This window comes from Giraffa tippelskirchi, chromosome 7 (genome assembly GCF_054371585.1).
Source record: "Giraffa tippelskirchi isolate mGirTip1 chromosome 7, T2T-mGirTip1v1.2.pri, whole genome shotgun sequence".
NCBI classification, from domain to species: Eukaryota; Metazoa; Chordata; class Mammalia; order Artiodactyla; family Giraffidae; genus Giraffa; species Giraffa tippelskirchi.
The window spans coordinates 151,358,494-151,377,052 of NC_137281.1; the positions used below are offsets into that span (position 1 = coordinate 151,358,494).

An 18,559-nucleotide genomic window follows, 5' to 3' on the forward strand; every position below is an offset into this window, starting at 1 on the left:
GGAGCCAAGAGGATTTGGTGGTTACTATTGAAAGTGAAAAAAAGTGAAAGTGAAGTCACTCAGTCATGTCCGACTCTTTGCAACCCCATGGACTGTAGCCCACCAGGCTCCTCCATCCATGGGACTCTCCAGGCAAGAATACTGAAGTGGGTTGCCATTTTCTTCTCCAGGGGATCTTCTCAACCTAGGGATCGAACCCTGGTCTCCCGCATTGTAGGCAGATGGTTTACCGTCTGAGCCACGAGAGAAGGTATGTTTTATGTTTATTACAATGTAGATAAGCATCAAGCTAATCTCATGACTAGTCACAACACTAACAACACACACATATGCCTATGCATAAACATGCACACACCAAACAGCTAAAGCTAATAACACAAAATATTGGGCAGATCCAAAAGTCTGTAACACATTGAGGAAAAAAGCTGAATGAAGTTTTTGGCCAATCCAATACATAAGACAGAGTGCCTGATGAACTATGGACAGAGGTTCATGACATTGTACAGGAGACAGGGATCAAGAAAATCTCCATGGAAAAGAAATGCAAAAAAGCAAAATGGCTGTCTGAGGAGGCCTTACAGATAGCTGGGAAGAGAAGAGAAGCGAAAAGCAAAGGAGAAAAGGAAAGATATTCCCATCTCAATGCAGAGTTGCAAAGAATAGCAAGGAGAGATAAGAAAGCCTTCCTCAGCGATTAGTGCAAAGAAATAGAGGAAAACAACAGATTTGGAAAGACTAGAGATCTCTTCAAGAAAATTAGAGATACCAAAGGAATATTTCATGCAAAGATAGGCTCGATAAAGGACAGAAATGGTATGGACCTCACAGAAGCAGAAGATATTAAGAAGAGGTGGCAAGAATACACAGAAGAACTGTACAAAAAAGATCTTCACGACCCAGATAATCATGATGGTGTGATCACTCACCTAGAGCCAGACATCCTGGAATGTGAAGTCAAGTGGGCCTTAGAAAGCATCACTACGAACAAAGCTAGTGGAGGTGATGGAATTCCAGTTGAGCTATTTCAAATCCTCAAAGGTGATGCTGTGAAAGTGCTGCACTAAATATGCCAGCAAATTTGGAAAACTCAGCAGTGGCCACAGGACTGGAAAAGGTCAGTCTTCGTTCCAATCCCAAAGAAAGGCAATGCCAAAGAATGCTCAAACTACCGCACAATTGCACTCATCTCACATGCTAGCAAAGTAATGCTCAAAATTCTCCAAGCCAGGCTTCAGCAATACGTGAACTGTGAACTTCCAGATGTTCAAGCTGGTTTTAGAAAAGGCAGAGGAACCAGAGATGAAATTGCCAATATCCGATGGATCATCGAAAAAGCAAGAGAGTTCCAAAAAAACATCTATTTCTGCTTTATTGACTATGCCAAAGCCTTTGACTGTGTGGGTCACAATAAACTGTGGAAAATTCTGAAAGAGATGGGAATACCAGACCATCTGACCTGCCTCTTGAGAAACCTGTATGCAGGTCAGGAAGCAACAGTTAGAACTGGACATGGAACAACAGACTGGTTCCAAATAGGAAAAGGAGTACGTCAAGGCTGTATATTGTCACCCTGCTTATTTAACTTATATGCGGAGTACATCATGAGAAACGCTGGGCTGGAAGAAACACAAGCTGGAATAAAGATTGCCGGGAGAAATATCAATAATCTCAGATATGCAGATGACACCACCCTTATGGCAGAAAGTGAAGAAGAACTGAAGAGGCTCTTGATGAAAGTGAAAGAGGAGAGTGAAAAAGTTGGCTTAAAGCTCAACATTCAGAAAACTAAGATCATGGCATCTGGTCCCATCACTTCACAGCAAATAGATGGGGAAACAGTGGAAACAGTGTCAGACTTTATTTTTTTGGGCTCCAAAATCACTGCTGGTGGTGATTGCAGCCATGAAATTAAAAGACGCTTACTCCTTGGAAGGAAGGTTATGGCCAACCTAGATAGCATATTTAAAAGCAGAGACATTACTTTGCCAACAAAAGTACATCTAGTCAAGGCTCTGGTTTTTCCAGTGGTCATGTATGGATGTGAGAGTTGGACGGTGAAGAAAGCTGAGTGCCAAAGAATTGATGCTTTTGAACTGTGGTGTTGGAGAAGACTCTTGAGAGTCCCTTGGACTGCAAGGAGATCCAGTCAATCCATCCTAAAAGAGATCAATCCTGGGTGTTCATTGGAAGGTCTGATGTTGAAGCTGAAACTCCAATACTTTGGCCACCTCACGTGAAGGGTTGACTTATTGGAAAAGACCCTAGTGATGGGTAGGATTGGGGGTGGAAGGAGAAGGGGACGACAGAGGATGAGATGGTTGGATGGCATAACCGACTCGATGAACATGGGTTTGGGTGGACTCTGGGAGTTGGTGATGGACCGAGAGGCCTGGTGTGCTGCAATTCATGGGGTCGCAAAGAGTCCGACACGACTGAGAGATTGAACTGAACTGAACTGAATACATAAAATCTTTGAAAAAATGCCAAATGTAATTTTTGGCCAATCCAATACATAAAACCTTTGATTTGGCCTGATCTGAGGCTGCAGATACTGTTTTTACATTCAACAGGTGCTTTAGGATTCACCTCACAACTGCTAAATAATGGCTCCAAGTGAGCTCACAATGTTTCTCAGCATTCACTCCATTGCTCTGCATTGCTCTGAGTCTGAATGTTAGGGTGTCATGAAGAGTTACTTCTACCCACTCTGTCGTCACAAAACCCTGGGTCAGTGTCCACCCATGGAGGCTAGGCTACTCCAAACTCCACTTCAGAGGCATAATAAAATGAGGAGAGGGTTGGAGTTTGAATCTCGACTCTACCACTTCATTGGTTGAGTAACCTTTAACAATGTATTTAATCTCTCTGAACCTCAGTTTACTCATTTGCGACATGTAGTCAACCAATTTGAAGAGATGCAATAGAAATTCTTCCTGATCCTGTTTCCTGTGCTTCTAGACCTCATTCAAAGTCTTATCCGGAAAAGTATGGCATCTTGGTAAAACCACCAACAGGGATATCCACGGCATAGTCAACATTCACAGGCGTGTCCAAGGTCAGAATCTGGCCTTCTCCAAAGACCTTTGTGTGTATGTGTGTGCTCAGCCGCTCAGTCACATCCAACTCTTTGCAACCACATGGACTGTGGCCCACCAGGCTCCTCTGTCCAAGGAATTATCTAAGCTAGAATACTGCAATGAGTTGCCATTTCCTCCTCCAGAGGATCGTCCCAACCGCTTTTGTGCCTCTTGCATTGGCAGGTGAGTTCTTTACCGTGGCTCCACCTGGGAAACCCCCGAAAGACCTTTAGTTTGAAACAATTGCAGTCTAGAGCAGCATCGCTAGGACTTCTGGCTATCCCTGTAACAGCGTCCAAAGACAGCATCCAGTCTCAAGTTTCCATTAAAATCCTTGGCACTCTTGAGGGTAATAATGCTGTCAGCATAGCAATCCATTAATAGAAATGATAATCAGGCCTCAGAAACGAGGCATTGAGCTGAGATTTTTTTTCAAGATTTGGCAATTCAGTCTTTTCTGCTGCCTTTTTGGTCACTGAAGATCTACAGCCACTCTAGTTTCATTAATTTTAGAGTAATGTTTTAGGATAAAGGCTAAAATCGCTCCAGTGGGAGACAGAGAAAGAAAGAGCAGACAAGAACTAAGGGTTGAGAGTTGAGCCATGTGTCAATGCAAACAATGGAAGTCATCAGCAGACAGGGAGGGCAAATCACTTTCATATATAGAAATTATGCCACGATAAAAGAGACCGATAGATGCTTACACAGCTGTGGTTATTAGGGCAACATAATAGCGTTTGTTCAAAGCAAATAATGGAGAAGCAGCAGGCTCAGTATGACAGGTTTTCCAACAATGGAGAAGGGACAAGTACCAAATAGGGTTAAAAACAAAATCACAAAGGAAAAAAGAATATAGATTGAGCCCTGGGTTGATGTGATTTAAAGTGGGAATGATGTGAAGAAGGTCTTAACAAGGCCACTTTCCTGGTATGTGGGGTTTATTTTAAATATCTAACAGGTTAACAGATAACTTTCAGACAATTTTACAATCTGTGTGTAATTAGAGGGGTGTTTACAAAGTTCTTTGCCTTCTTTTTAACTGAAATTTGGAATTTTGACTGTATAATGATTGATGTCAGAAGGGAGCTGGAACATGCAAAGAACTGGCATTTTGTCCTCCAGAAGGAAATATCTCATAGATAAAAAAAACTTCTATCCCTGTAGTGAGTTAGAATGTGTAGCTTAGATACAATGCGTAATTGGAAATGGTGATAAAGAATGAACTAAAGTAAGTGTATATCTCTTCTGTGGTCATCATTTTTTAATACAGTGCTTCAGTTAAAACTAGGTTCTCTCTTCTCAAGAAATAATATGTTTTCTTCCCTTTCCTGGAGCAATAGCGTTGGGTTTTGATAAGTATGCCCTTTGACGTCATAAGAGAGATGATCACTATCTTTATTTACTTCATGTCTCAACCTTAAATGTGGCTCTGGAACACTACTTGTTAAAGGTGGCAAGGAGAGTAACAACCTTACCTACTATATAAAGTTGAATATTATATAGGGATTCTTAGTCATGTTACAAATTTATAGCAAAAAGCTGACTCTATAGCTACTGTCAAAAAGTTATCAGCATTATCATCCAACCAACTCGAATTCAAAGGAATACTGTAAATCATTGACCATAATCTCCTGATTATCTCTTCTGCAAACTATGTTTCAAGCCCTTAAACTACTTAAAAATTCCTTCCTTCTTCTGAACCTGACAGTCCACTGGTCATAGAGGAGTTAATTGTGAGTTTGTAAAACTTAAAAGCTTCACAGTTTCATTTCTTTCTTTTTGTTCAACAGAAAGAGGCCATGAGGAAGTTTGACTGACATTTATGATAATTACATTTGCAGATTAAAATAATTTAGGGTTTCGAAAGGTTTAAAATTTATACACCATATTGGGCCTCACATGATTATGGCTTCCTTCATATCATTTTAGTCAGGTATTGAAATCCAGTTGATGTGAATGTAAAAGTCATTTTAATGGATATTGTTAATTCCTTGTTTTCAGCATAATAGATAAAGGGGATTTTAATTAAATTCATTGTGTGAGCACTTATCGAGGGTAAAAAGGTTCACAGAATTATTATTTTATTTTCTGGTATGACATGTAAAGAATATTGTAAAAGGCAGGGAAGACAGCAATATTAGAATGCGGCTGGCATTAGAAGTCAGGCTAGTTTCATCTCCTCTGTAGTTGACAGAGAAGGCTTCAAATAACACTAAAAAGAGGTGCCTTGAGACTACAGAGTCCATAAAGGACCAGAACAATGTAACAGCATTGCTAGCTTTCTTCTTCAAACCTGCTGGAACTCTTTAAACCGAGAACTTGAGTTTCTCCCAAAGCCTCAATAGAGAGTCCAATCCTAGGTCCCATAACTGCCAGCTAGAAATATGGTAAGAAATGGCAAGAGCTTTTGTCTCCATAGTCCCGTATCCTCTGACAGCTCAGAAATTGTAAGAACTGCTTCTCCTTGGAGAGTCTTAGGACTGCCGCTGCTGCTGCTAAGTCACGTCAGTTGTGTCTGACTCTGTGTGACCCCAGAGAAGCCCACCAGGCTCCGCCGTCCCTGGGATTCTCCAGGCAAGAATACTGGGGTGGGTTGCCATTTCCTTCTCCAATGCATGGTTATAATTCCTGGTGACCATTGGCCTGGTCACAAAGGAACTATGACATCATGGAGGGTGGCAGTCAGGGAATGAAAACCCCATCAAGAATCACTGAGATGGTGAGTTTATTTTGGAAGAAAAGGAAAGCCTGAATTATTTATTCTGTAGAATTTTTACAACATACTATTGATTGACTATCTCTCTTTGGGTCACTAAGCCTAGAAACTCTGCCCTTTAGCCTGCTACTCACAAACCTTTGTCATAAATTCCTCAGTGTTGTTAGATTACACTCAAACAGCACAAGTGTTAAGTGTAAAAATGTAGTGGGAGCTTTCACTGGGGAAAAAAAAATAGTTATATGCAGCTCCGATCATTTCCAAACAATGAATAAACCCACCTCACCGCTATCTAATCATTGAAACTTTGAGCCAGGATGCTAAAATTAAGTTATGCAGTAGGTATATTTATACATTCACATACACATAATATGAAATGTTAATAGTTTTCTCAGGGCAGAGGAATTACATGTGATTTTATTTTCCTTTCATATGACAATATTACAATGGTAATGAGTATGCATTACTTTTTAAATCTGCACAAGTGCCTTGAAAAACTGAAAAAGTAGATAAGTAACATATAAAAAGGTATTTTTCTTTCTTTCTCTCCAACCAAACCCAGTTCCTTACACGTACAGTGTTTATCCTACCAATCTCTCCAAGATTTAGAGGTTGTTGGTGTGGAGAGAGGAACATGTAAAATCTAACTACATCACATTTTTAAACTTTCCCAAATTAATTGGAAGGATATTTGTAATATGCATTCTTTGGGGGAAAAGGGGGACATCTACTTATAACGTGGACTCCATGATAACATTTTTCATTTTATGATTAAAATTCTCAAGGGCACTTCTTGCCTCAACCTCCTTGTCACACATTCCTCAGTATTTACCATGTGGCTTCTACCTCCCACCCACTGATTCCTTAAAACTCATCTCCCTAAAGTCATCAATGACTTCCTAATAGTCCAATTAAAACATCTTTTCTCATTCTTCTTCTTTGACCATCCTGCTATGTTTGACAGTTTTGACCTGCTCCTTCTTCTTTAGAAATCAAAGGCAAGCTGATTTTATTACTCTTGTCCTTCTCTAATTCCAAGGTCTATTCTTATCTCCTCTAATTTCAATGACTGTTCTTTCTTTATCTTCATCACCCATTTTCACTCTTATCCTGGCTCTGTTTTTTTCCTCCTACTTGCCAAGTGAAAGCCATGTCCAAGTCTGTTTTCAACCTTCAGGACATTTTGGTTTGGCAAATGTTAATTAAAACTTGCTATGTATTTGGCATTGTGCTAGGCACTTGTTCTGGCCTGAAAACAGAGTGATATACATAGGAGAAAAGAGCAGATTTGCTTGAAGAGGGTTTGGAATAACCTTACTTGGGAAGAGGTACGTCTCATAGGTCAAAATAAAGTTGTTAAACTTCTTAGGGTTCATCCCAGGGACAAAGAGAAACAGGAATTTTAAGCCAGGAAGTAATACATATTTGCATCTTAGAAAAACTGCTTAAAGCAGTGGAAGAAAATACTCAACTAGAGATGAGGAGACTTATTGGGACATGCTTATTGTTGGCTAGGTGAGAACTCATCAAGCATGAACTAACACAGTGTCATTGAGAAAGAAGATGAGAGAAGGAAGTAGAAAACAGTCAAGATTAAAGAGATAAAATCTATAGGACTTGATGCTGATTCCACACAGGAGGGAAAGAGAGCAAGAAAGAATGGATGGTGATTTGGGTTTCTGAATGGATGATGCTTATGCTATATCTTAGAGACAGGCAATATAGGAAGAGGTTTAGGGGGAGACAGTGGATTGCATTTTAGAAACATCAGGATTGACATATCTTAGGGAAATCCCAGGGAGTGTTGGCTAGATGGAATCTGGAGCTAATGCTCTGAACTGGAATATAGATTTAACACTCATAAGTATGAAAGAGATAGTCCAGTCCTATCACAGGTAAACAGAATGAGACACTCAGGGAGAAAGAATAGAATAACAAGGAAATAAAACTAAGTGAGAGTCAGGAAGTATTGGCACTCAAGTCAAAGAAGAAAAAAATAGCAAAGGAAGAAGAAACAATAGCCAATTCTATACACAAGCCTAACAGGCCTGTTATTTTGCATTCCTTCTTGCTACTAGTGAAGTATCCCACTAGAATTTTCTTCCCTCCCAAGCAAGTCTGCAAATAACACCAAAATCTGTACCACTGACTCAATATCCCTTCCAAACTCCTTAACAAGACTCCCCAAATCTGATTCAAATCTGTTTTATCCAGACATTTCTACCATAGTTGTCTTACATAGCTCTGAGTTTTAGTCTATCAAGAGAACTTCTTTTCTTCAAACTTGGCATTCGATGTTCTGTCTCTGCTTACATTCACACTGCTCCGTCTTCCTGGAATTCTCCCATTCCCCACACCTCGCATCTCCACCAGCCGTTGTTCATCATCCTCATTCACGACTTATGAGAAGCTAAACAGAACCCAGAGTAGAGTCATGACTATCAAAGGGAAAAGACAAAAAACAGTACTAGTATTTATTTGGGATCTACTAATATGTTAGAACTATACTAGACAGGGAATATGTGAGTGTTTGTGAATAAATATCATTTAATCTTCACAGCAATTTTAGAAAGTCCCTTTTTGTACATGATTCTCCCAGGGACAGTGGAGCCTGGTGGGCTGCCATCTATGGGGTCGCACAGAGTCGGACACGAGTGAAGCGATTTAGCAGCAGCATTATAATTTGTCACTATTTATGAAAAACAATCTGTCACAGATAGTGGTCATGCATCAAATTGAACTTTGACAACAAGAACGCAGCAAACAACTCCCTTCTCAAAAAGGTTCTCAACCCCAGTGTGTATTTTTGTCCATCAACATTTAAAATGCTCATTGCAGATAAGTAAGGCATGCACCATGTCCTTCAGTCACCTCTCTCAGTAACTGGTTTCTTTATCTCTAATGTGAATTCATTTCTCTTTGGAAGTGGTGGTGTTCATTTATGAACTGAGAACGTCTAACCCCACTGAAGGAGAAGGCATTGGCACCCCACTCCAGTACTCTTGCCTGGAAAATCCCATCGACGGAGAAGCCTGGTAGGCTGTAGTCCATGGGGTCGCTAAGAGTCGGACACGACTGAGCGACTTCACTTTCACTTTCACTTTTGTACATGAAGGCACAGAGGCTCATTCATTATTTAACGGATCTTTATCAAATGTCAATTATTGGGGAAGGAAATGGCAACCCACTCCAGTATTCTTGCCTGGAGAATCCATGGACAAAGGATCCTGGTGGGCTACAGTCCATGGGGTCGCAAAGAGTCGGACATGACTGAGCCACTAACACACACATAGACACATTATTGCCAGGTACTATACTAAATGCTAGATAAAAAATAGGGAACCAGAGTTTATAGTAGCTACCACAAAGAGCTAACAAAAGTAGGAGAGACAAATGTTAAAACATAATTACATGAATAAATGTTCAATGGCAAGTTGGAATAAGGGCCATGAAGTGAAAGGATGTGAAATTAATTCAGGGAAGGGAGTCTCTTTTCTAAGGCAGGATCATCTAAGCTGAGACCTGGAGGATGAGTAGCCAGGTGAAAGGAGTGAAAATAATGTGTCAAGCAAAGGGAAGAGCCTGTTAGAAGCGTAAGGAACTTATGAAAGGCCAATGAGGCCAGAGGGATGTGAGTGAACTGGAAAAAAGTGCCCTGTGAGACTGAAAACGTAGGCAGGAACAAGATTTTACTTGTCCTTACGGGTCATGTTTAAGAGTTTAGATTTTACTTACAAAGAAATTAGAAGAGATGGAAGGGTTTAAGCAGCAGCGTTACACAAGATCAACGTTTAAAACAAATTAGAAAAACTAAATACAGTCATCCCAATAGTAAGCGGTAGAGCAAGAAATGAAACTGGGTGTGATGCCTACCACTCGCAGAAAGTTTGCAATCTCAGTCTAAGCCTATCACCATAATCTGAAAGGTATAGTCACCTCTGGCTTGGTTTCAGTGATTTCAGTTCAGATACTGATACTGATGACTTTTTTTTGGCCATGCAGCATGGCATGCGGAATCCTAATTCCCTGACGAGGAATCAAACCCGCAACCCCTGCATTGGAAACAAGGAGTCTTAACCACTAAACCACCAGGGAAGTCCTCTAATGTCTTTTTTCTTTTTTCAAAGATTTAGCTGACAATCTTCTGAATAACATAAGCGTTCTCTTTGTGATGTGGAACTAAAGGGCTGTCTTTCAAGTGATGGGTGTCTTTTATATCAGCTTTTGGCAAAGGAAAACTTGTCTGCCAGTATCATCTCCTAGAACGACAATTATGGTTAAACAAGGTGTTTGGGATGGTGCTGTTGCTATTAAAATCAGGCCCATCAATATCAACACTTTCTAGAAAGATATCTAACTAACCCAAGGCAGTATCTGGTGGTTGAACCGGATTGCCTAGGTTCCAAATCTGGCTTCACCATATTAGTTGTATAACCCTGGGCTGCAGACTCTGAGCCTATTTTCTCATCTATAAAATAGGGGTGGTGATAATAATAATAATAATTAACTTATAGAGGTGTGAGGATTAAATGAACTAATATATATAAAGCACTTGCAACAGTACCTAGCACAAAGTATTAGGTATGTTATGTATATTATTAATAATTATGAAAGCATTTGCAATTTAGGGTGTTTTCTAAGAAAAAAATTGCATATACCCATTTGTAACCATTTTTTAACAATATATGTATTTATTTGGCTGCATCAAGTCTTAGTTGCAACACACAGGACCTTTGTTGCGTGACTCAGGATCTTTCATTACGCGGACTCTCTAGTTGTGGGCATGGGTTAGTTGCTCTGTAGCATGTGGGATCTTAGTTCCCCGACCAGGGCTCAAACCCTTGTTCCCTGCATTGCAAGACAGATTCTTAACCCCTGGACCACCAGGGAAGTCATTTACAACTATTTTTTTTATAAATAGACTGGCCTTTTAAGATGAAGAATACAAAGGAAAGAGATATGTTGCTTCACATCCCTATTGCAATATGTAAAGTTTGTGCTCGCCAGATGCTTCATAAATACTTTTGTGCCTCTGTCCCTACACGAGAAGTAAGAAAGTTCAGACAAGTGAACTCTGTTCCCATCTGGAATCTGGTGGAAGGTATCCCCTCAAAGCACCGCCTCTGAAAACATAATGATTGGCAGGATCTAAAATCCCCTCAACACCCTTTTAAGACTGTTTCTGGTGCTTATCAAATCAACAGCCATTAGTAAGGCACAGAAACAAAGTCTAGGTCAGATTGAATACTTCACTAAGGTGACCACTCCTCAAAATTCTTGACTAGTTTCGAGACAAGTTACCTGAATAATACTACAATTGGCCTCCACACCTCATCCCTACAGTAGAGAAGGCCGAGTGGATTGGGGGAGGGCTTCCCTGATCCTATTACGATGTTGAAGAAGCATACAGGTCTAAAACCATTGGTTATTTAAATGGAATGAGTCCTCTGGTTCATTGCTGCCATGTTTTGCCAAACGTTGAGATGTAGCTCGGGTGTCCAAATTGACCTCCTGAGGGTAAGCCTGATTGGTGGGGAGAGGCTATGGCAAGGAAGGGCAAAAATATGAGTAGCTAAGCACAAACACAGTTTTCACATGTCATAGTTTAAAAGTGATTTAAAGAGCATCAATCCCAGTCTTGCAGTTCATCCCACTCCCTCTTCCCCTTTTTGGTAACCATCATTTTGTTCTCTACATCCGTGACTCTATTTCTGCTTTGCAAATACTCATCTGTACCATTGTCTAGTTGCCATATATAAGCAATATTGGATGATTTTTTCCTTCCTGATGAGTTGGAAGATTGGGATTGACATATATACACTACTATGTATAAAATAGATGACTAATAATAATAGCTAACTATTTAGCACAGTAAACCCTGCTCAGTGATCTGTGGTGACCTAAACGGGGAGGAAATCTTTAAAAAAGTGGATATATGCATGTGTATACTGATTCACTGTGTTGTACAGCAGAATACAACCTTGTAAAGCAACCATACTCCAATAATTTTTTTTTTTTAAATAAAGAGTATCAAGAAGAGAAGATGCTAGGGAAGAAAGGAGAGGCAATTTCCTTCTCAACCTGACCCCATTGTCTACATGTGGACAAAATTAAATTGTCTTTGATTCTTCTACCCAGATAATCATCTTTAACCTTTCTGGCATGTCTGCTTATTATATTCTTCAGATATATTTATATAAACTTAAATTGGAATATACTTTACACACTGTTTTGTGAACTAACCTTTCAGTTAATAAATATTTACCTAAATTATTACTCTTCTAAATTACAATGTTTAATGACTGCATAGAATTTCCTCTGATGGCTGAATTCTGAATTATTCAATCAATAATCCATTGTTGGCCATTTCAAATGTTTGAAATTACAGTAATGTTACAATAATCATCTTTGACATAATCTGAAGACTGTATTAGATTATTTCTTTAAACCAAGTACATGGGAGGAGAATTATCAGCTTGAAGGATATAAACATTTTTAATACACATATGATATATATTGCTAACTTGTACCCATTAAGGTTATACCAATTTGCCTTTCTACCAGCAGTGTACAATAAGTATACATTAATTTAAAAACAAAATATAAGCTCTTAGGTCAAAGCTACATAACAATTTCTACTTCTAGCAAGAAAAAGGAACTATAAAGTTATGATAATTAAAAGAAGCAAGCATAGCTTTTTATAAATTAGTGAGTATATAAAATTGATATATTTATCACAAATTCATTCCCATAGTAGTGTTAGTCACTTAGTTATGTCTGACTCTTTGTGACCCCATGGACTGTAGCCCATCAGGTTCCTCTGTCCATGGGATTCTCCAGGGAAGACTACTGGAGTGGGTTGCCATTTCCTTCTCCCAAATTCATTCTAAATGCTCTTCTAAACCTGTTTTTTTAAAAATCTCATTCAACTCTTTAAAAGGTGGTTCCCGGGTGGCACTAGTGATAAGGAACCTGTCAATGTAGGAGACCTAAGAGATGAGGGTTCGATCTCTAGGTTGCAAAGATCACCTGGAGGAGGGCATAACAACCCACTCCAGTATTCTTGCCTGGAGAATCTCATGGACTGAGGAGCCTTATGGGCTACAGTCCACAGGGTCGCAAACAGTTGAACGTAACTGAGGCAACTTAACACACACCTCTCTGAAAACATGACAGAGAATGATTCAGACAGGTTTTGGAGTGAGAGAGACAGCCTCAAGTCCCAGTTCCCCATTTGAAAACCCTAGGTGAATTACTTGAACTGTGATTCAGTTGTATATAAAATGAACATAAGCACACCTCTCAGGATTGTTTAAAGACTGCATGAGATGCTGAATGGAAGTTGCCTAGGACCATGCTTGATTACGTCTTTGCTCCTAGAGAAACTTCCATCTACTTTAAATGTGTTTTCTTCATAGTATTGTTTAATATAATGGCAATATGTAACTTGCTAAAATTAATCTAAAAATTGCTGTGCCCATGCTTTTGTTAATTATTTTCAGCAGGAAAAATCAAGAGATAGGCCATAAATCCTGACATAAATATTTAAGAGAAAGCTTTATTTGTTCAATGCTTTAAAAGTTAAAATTACCAATAAAACTGGGAAAAGCAGGATCTGCCTTTTATATACCAACTGTTTTGACTAAAGCCTTCTTCCTCCTCCGTGGTTATGAAGTCTTTTTCCTCAAGGGGTCCACCCACTATACAGCCATTTTTAGCTTCTTTGTCCTCATTGTTTTCTTATTTTTTCAGATTATTTCTCATGATTAATTTTTCCCATAAACTCCATGCATCCTGATTTCTTCTCTTTTCTCCATTTTGTGATTTAAATTCTATCAGGCAGTAGGGATGAGGGGCCAAAAAGCCTATAATGTAAGACACTGAAGGATAAAGTGGTAGAGACTTCTCTAATACACTGATGAATAGCTAACATAATGGACTGAAACATATGAGCAAAGGAAAGTCATGAGAACTCAAAATGTGTGGGCATTGAAATATGTCATAAACAGGGAGATTAGTCCGATGAGTCACAGAACAATGCTGTCTGAATATTAGAATATGGATTGAGAGGAAAATAGATGAGTTCCTACCTTTTGCTCCAGAATCTTAATTTTTTTCATTGTGAAAAATTAAGCTTTAACATTTTTTTTAAATCCTAAGTGTGTGTGTATGTGTTGACTCATGCCATCTTGTCAGCATTTACTGTTCCCTGCAGTTAATGGCACCCCACTCCAGTACTCTTGCCTGGAAAATCCCATGGATAGAGGAGCCTGATAGGCTGCAGTCCATGGGGTCGCTAGGAGTCGGAGACGACTGAGCTACTTCACTTACACTTTTCACTTTCATGCATTGGAGAAGGCAACGGCAACCCACTCCAGTGTTCTTGCCTGGAGAATCCCAGGGACGGCGGAGCCTGGTGGGCTGCCGTCTATGGGGTCATGCAGAGTCGGACACGACTGAAGCGACTTAGCAGCAGCAGTTACTCTTGGGAACCAACATCCCATTCAAGAAAGCTCCAAATTGATCAGATGTTTAAATTGGCCTCTGCAATCACACAAAGATGAGTGCATTTCAAGGGAGTATACTGCTGCATTCTTTGTCCTTTGGCTTTATACGAAATTAAGGAGTCTTTTTTTAAAAAAGAAATTATGATGTATTGCCATGTACTAAACGTTTGTGCCCCCTGACAACCAATTTGTGTGTTGAAGTCTAACCTCCAAGGTGATGTTTTTGGCATTGGGGACTTTGGGGGTAACTAGGCTTAGATAAGGTCATGGGGTGAGGGGGTACCATAATGGGACTGATGCCCTTGGGAGTACACAAAGAGCACAGGGCAAGAAGGCAGCCACCTCCGAGCCAGGAAGCAGGCTCTCACCAGACACTAAACCTATTGGCATCTGAATCATGGACTTCCCAGCCTCTAGAACCATGAAAGTTGTCAGTATTGATGAAGTTTGCCACAATATATCAAGAGAGAAAAGAAAAATAATAGGATAAGGGATCTATCGAATGTGCTTATTAGGAAAAAGGACAGGTAATGATATTTTCCCAATGAAGTCTATTTCAGTTTGTCATATAAATCAGATCATACACTTGCCAAACCTCTGAAAAGTTTCAAAGGCAAAGGAGGCTGTCACACAAAACACTGGACCCTGTAACATGTGTCTCCATGTTACCAACACATCTTGAATAGAAAATGCAAACCTCATATCTGTGCATGGGAGATATCACTGAAGGCCTAAGAGCTGTTACTCTCTTGTTTGCTAAGAGAATCTTGATTTTATTCTTGTCAAGAAGAAGGAATGTGTTTAGAGAAGGTAAGAACTTCCTTATACCATTATTGTGCCAAATCAATCATGGTAATTCCATTTCTTTTTGCCACTGATTATGTAGGAGTGGACATCTGAGCTAGTTCTAGCCAATGTAACATAAGAATTCAGCTTTGAAGGGGGCTTCTGAAAAATATTTTCAGACCTGATTTTTAAAAAAGAGAGAGGGATGCTGAAAGAGATACTCTCATCCCGCATTTAGGTGCTACTGAGTGAGGTCATGATACCTTGGGCTTCAAAAGTTAATGGAGGAAAGACCTAAGGACAAAAGCCATCACCCTAAGGGTAGAAGGATGGAAAGGTAAAACCCATTAGTGAAAACATGCTTATAATACTGAACGAATCCTGAAATTCACCACTGACTTCTTGTTCAATGATACACACATGTTTTGCAATTTAAACTACTTTTAATTAAATATTCTATTACTTGCAGTGGAAGTTATCACAAATGTTATAATTAGTTAGATATAAGACATAACTTCCAGGAAGGCTCATAAACCCTACACCTACTTTGCCTCTAGTCTACTCTTTTTCTGTAGTACTGTATTTTTCCATCTGGAGCTACCTTCCTCTCCTTTTCCCCTGAACTACTGGCCCAATATTTCCTCCTCCGTAATGATGTCCTACAGTCCCCTGCAATAATGAAACTACTGCATTATCTGTGTTTCTTTACCATTTAACCACTGTCATTATTATTGATATTATCGTATAATTATAAACATTATATCATGTAATTATAAACATTATATGTGTACTCTGTGCCAGATGCACTAAATCCTTTATGTGTTTTACATGTATTACATCTTGTAGTAGATTACATTATTTGTTCCTAAATATTTGTTTCTTACTTGTGCCATGCTCCTTGAAGGCAGAGTATTTGCTCTTTTGGGGCGTGGAGATGTGCCTTGATTTGGCCAATGAAATCTGGGTAGACTAGATGTACCTTATGTCTGAGCAGAAGTTTTGGACACCTGTATACAATCTGGTTCTGTCTCTTTTATTTTTGTCTTCACCATAGGAAGAGGATGTTCAAACATGAACCCCTTAACATGACTCCCAGAATGAGAAGACATGTGGAACCCAAGAGAGACCAACCAAATCCACCAACATCACAGATAATCTGGCAGTGCTCATGTAACAAGAAAAAGAAGCACGAGTTGGTTTTAACCTAAAACCCATAACAGCATAAAGTAACTACTATATTACTAATATCCCATTTAACAGTAGAAGAAAGCAACTCCAGTCATAAGACTTGATTCTTCCCTCTAATATAATGCATTGTCTCCTCCACTAGACAACTTTTTTTTTTAATAAATGAAGCCTATTTTATTACTTCAAGTGTTAATGATAAAAAAATTGCAGCACAGCTGTTGCATTTAAAAAGGTGAAACCACATACTGTGTTTCTAGCTTGGTAAACAGATGAACCTGATGTCGCTGAATGACATAACAATTGAGCATTGTACAGTACATCTTAAGTTTATCTTTCTTTCTCTAATACCTAGCATGTTGTCTACTTAATTAATTATGCTTTTATAAAAAGGAAGCTATGATTCTAATACATCTACATTATCAATACATCTCACGGATCTCACATTTTACATACCTTGATACCAATGGTTTGCTACTGTTTACTCCCCACTGTCCTTTTATTTTAAATACAAATGAATCCCTTGCATTTAAAAATTAAATAATCTGTGCAGTAGCCCTACATCTTAATTTCATTAGAGCACATGGCATGAAAAAAAAAGTCTCAAAAACTTACCTGATAAAGAGCCACTTATTTATAAAAATATATATATTTAGAAAAATTTTAGTCCACTTGTTAAACAGGTTTGTGGGAAGAGATATTGAACAAAGGAAGACACTGTGTGCATTGTTTTAAAAAATTAACAGTAGCTTCAATTCAGTAAAATTTAGTTTGGAGAGATGCCAGACAATTTGGAAGAAGAATTCATAAAACCTAATGTCTAATTGGATATAGTAAGGATTAACTAAGAAGTAAGGATTAACGAGATGAACACATACAGGATGTATTATGGTGCTCCTGAGAAACAGAACCAGGAGGATGTGTGGATGGATGGATGAATAGATGGATAGATAGATAAATTATAAGGAATTACCTCACACAATTATGAAGGCAAGAAGTACCCCATCATGCAGTTGGCAAGCTAGAGTCCCAGAAGAGCCAATGTGTAATTCTAGTCTGTGTCCAAAGGCCAGAGAGCGCCAATGGTGTAAGTTCCAGTTCAAATGTTGGCAGACTTTGAGACCCCAAAAGAGCTGATGCTTCAGGCTGGAAAAGACCCATTTCAGCTCAAGCAGGCAGTCAGGAGGAGTTTCCTCTCATTCGGCCTTTTTGTTCTGTTTAAATCTTCAGTTGGTTGGACTAGGTCCACCCAATTAGGACAGCAATCTGCTTTACTCAGTCTACTGATTCAAATGTTAATCTTATCCAGATACAACCTCACAGACACACCAGGTAAGGTTTGGCCAAATTTCTGGACACCCCGTGGCCAAGTCAAGTTGACACATAAAAATACCCATCACACAGGATTCCTTCATTTAACAAATATGTATTCAAAGTGTTAAGCATCTATTCCATGCTTGGAATAAATCTGTCAACATCTGTGTAGTAACTAAAATTTCATCTTTTAACAAAGAAATTTCAATCTTAGAAATTATATTGTCCAACTGAGTCATTTATACAAGTAAGAGAAATAAGGCCCAGAGATATCATGTGGCTTGCTTAAAGTCACATAATTTTACTGGTAAAGTTAGAGGTAAGACTAGATCCAAGGTCAAAAGTAATTTTTTTTTTCATTATGCTGCACAATCCTACTTCTCTGTCTCTATATTAGACTGTGAATCCCAATCTCAGAAGAAAAAACATTAATAGAAACCAATGAAATATGGTAAAGCAATTATCCTTCAACTAAAATTAAATAATTTTTTAATAGATAGAAATACATACATAAGCCTTGTGGGGCATTTATCTTGTTATGGGAGAGCAAACCAGTCAATCCTAAAGGAAATCAACCCTGAATATTCATGGGAAAGACTGATGCTGAAGCTCCAATACTTTGGCCACCTGATGCTAAAAGCCAACTCATTGGGAAAGGCTCTGATGCCGGGAAAGATTGAAGGCAGAGAAGAAAGGGGCAACAGAGGATAAGATGTTGGATGACATCACTGACTCAACATACATGAGTTTGAGCAAGCTCTGGGAGATGGTGAAAGAGAGGGAAGCCTAGCATGCTGCAGTTCACAGGGCTGCAAAGAGTCAGAAAGGACTGTGTGACTGAACAACAGGTAGCTACATACACACAAGCATTTATGCATACAGAGAGAGATAAAAGCTTTATGATAGCTTCCAAGCAATAGAAAAACACATTTTAGATATAAAAAAATTCTCACAGATAAAAATGCATCCTTTCT

At 39.0% G+C, this 18,559-nt stretch overlaps 1 long non-coding RNA gene across 1 annotated transcript; it reads left to right on the forward strand.

Moving 5' to 3' along the window:
* Positions 1-5,736: 5,736 nt before the first annotated feature.
* Positions 5,737-16,454, forward strand: LOC145513658 (uncharacterized). The gene is made up of 2 exons (XR_014059625.1): positions 5,737-5,796; positions 16,141-16,454. It is a non-coding gene; the product is annotated as an uncharacterized LOC145513658 (long non-coding RNA).
* Positions 16,455-18,559: the final 2,105 nt, after the last annotated feature.